The 2,242-nt window shown below is 30.3% G+C and overlaps 1 non-coding gene across 1 annotated transcript; it reads right to left on the minus strand.

Annotated features, from left to right (window-relative positions):
- Nucleotides 1-1,012: 1,012 nt before the first annotated feature.
- LOC128776767 (U6 spliceosomal RNA) lies at nucleotides 1,013-1,119 on the minus strand. Its single transcript, XR_008421943.1, has one exon. It is a non-coding gene; the product is annotated as a U6 spliceosomal RNA (small nuclear RNA).
- Between the last annotated feature and the right edge of the window lie 1,123 nt (nucleotides 1,120-2,242).

A 2,242-nucleotide genomic window follows, 5' to 3' on the forward strand; every position in this document is an offset into this window, starting at 1 on the left:
CAAACACGGACTGTAAAAGAGATTTTCATATAAACAAAGCTGAGCAGTTTATAACCAGTACACTTGCACAAAAAAGAAATATTTTTTTTTGCTTCTTTTTTTTATTATTATTTTTTTATTTTTTAATATATGAAATTTACTGTCAAATTGGTTTCCATACCACACCCAGTGCTCATCCCAAAAGGTGCCCTCCTCAATACCCATCACCCACCCTCCCCTCCCTCCCACCCCCCATCAACCCTCAGTTTGTTCTCAGTTTTTTAACAGTCTCTTATGCTAAAAAAGAAATATTAAGGGAATATCTTTAGGCTGAAAGGAGATTATACCAGTTACAAACTTAAGTTTCACACACAACACTCTTTTACCCAATGAAAGAAACAATAAGTGTTAAGTTTATGGATATAAAATACTTTTTCTTTTTATTTCTTGATTTCCTTAAAAGAAAATTTATTGTTAAAGGGATAATCACCACAATGCATTGTGAAGTTATTACATACAAAAAAGGAAAATGAATGATAACAGTGGCAAAATGAAAGGGAGATAGATAAGTGGAAAGTTCTTACATCATATGTGAACAAAAATAACATTAATTCAAGGTAGGATAGGAAGGAAGTATATTGTAACTCTTACAGCAACCACTAAAAAATAAAGCCAAGAGGTAGAACAGAAAAGCAAATAGAAGAGGTAAAATGAAATACTAAAAATACTTAATTGAGCTAAAAATAGATGAAAAATAGGAGTAAATGAACATAAAAAACAAGACAAATAAAAACCCAAAAAGAAAGATATGGGCCTAAAAAAATTATATAATAATTACATTATATATAAGTGAACTAAATACTCAAATTAGAAGACAGAGAATGTCAAACTAGACTCAAAAAAAAAAAAAGTAAGACCTAACGATACGCTGTGTGAAAGAGATGCTTCTAGTGCCACACTTTTTCTTTTCTTTCTTTTCTTTTTCTTTTCTTTTCTTTTCTTTTTTTCTTTTCTTTTCTTTTCTTTTTTCTTTTCTTTTTCTGGAAGCTTCACGAATTTGCATGCCATCCTCGCACAGGGCCCGTGCTAATCTTCTCTGTGTCGTTCCAATTTTAGTATATGTGCTGCTGAAGTGAACACTCTAATGCCACACTTCTAATTATATAGGTCAGAGAAAAAACATCGCAAAGAAAATTAGAAAAAAATTTTAACTGGTATTAAAAATATAACATACCAAAATTTGTCAGATGCAGATAAAGTAGTTCTTAGGAAAAAAAAAAATAAAATAGAGCTTAAGTCACTATATAAGTGGGACACCTGGGTGGCTCATTTAGTTCAGCGTCTGACTTTGGCCGAGACCATCATCTTACAGGTTCATGAGTTTGAGCCCTGCATCGGGCTTTCCCTCTCTCTGCTCCTCCCTTGTGCTCTCGTGCTCTCTCTCTCTCTCAAAAATAAACATTTAAATGACTATATAAAAAAAGAAAAGCAATTTTTAAATCATTGATTTATGTTTCTGCTTTGAGAAACTAGAAAAAGAAACAAATGTTAACACAGAATAAGATAAAGAGAGACAACTAAAAAAGCCAAAATCAATTAAAAAAAGACAAACAATAAGGAAATTAACACAACCAAAAGTTAGTCCTTTGAAAATATGAATAAAACTGATATACTCTTAACTAAATTTTCAAGAAAAACAAAGGAAGAACAAATAAATTAACAATATCAGGAATGAAAGAGGGGACATCACTATGGATCCTGCAGAGTGAAGTATAATAAGGTAATATTATGAGCCAAGTTATACTACCAAATTCAACAATCTGGGTGAAATGAAAAAATTTCTTGAAAGACAAAAATTACAGAAGCTAATACAAAAATAATAGAAAAGTCTCCATAGTCTTAAGTGCATTTTAAAAACTGAATTCAGAATTAAAAACCTTTTCCTAAGAAAATTTATTTTAAACATTTACAAAATAAATAGCAATCTTACACAAACTCTTTCAAAAGGTAAGGAGGGAATGAGTAAAGTGCAAGAAGATAAAATCATAGACCAATGATCTTCATGAATATAAATGCAAAAATTCTTAACAAATTGAATGAGGGTACTAGCAAATCAAATCTAGTCATATATAAAAAAGATAATTCATCATGACTAAGCAGGTTTTGTCACAGTAATGCTAGGTAGTTTAACACTTTGAAAATCAATTAATATAGTTCATCATTTATACAGAAGAATAAAGGAGAAAAATCATTTGGTCATCTC

Source organism: Panthera pardus, unplaced genomic scaffold (assembly GCF_024362965.1).
Source record: "Panthera pardus isolate Hobbes unplaced genomic scaffold, ASM2436296v1 HiC_scaffold_13, whole genome shotgun sequence".
Lineage (NCBI taxonomy): Eukaryota > Metazoa > Chordata > Mammalia > Carnivora > Felidae > Panthera > Panthera pardus.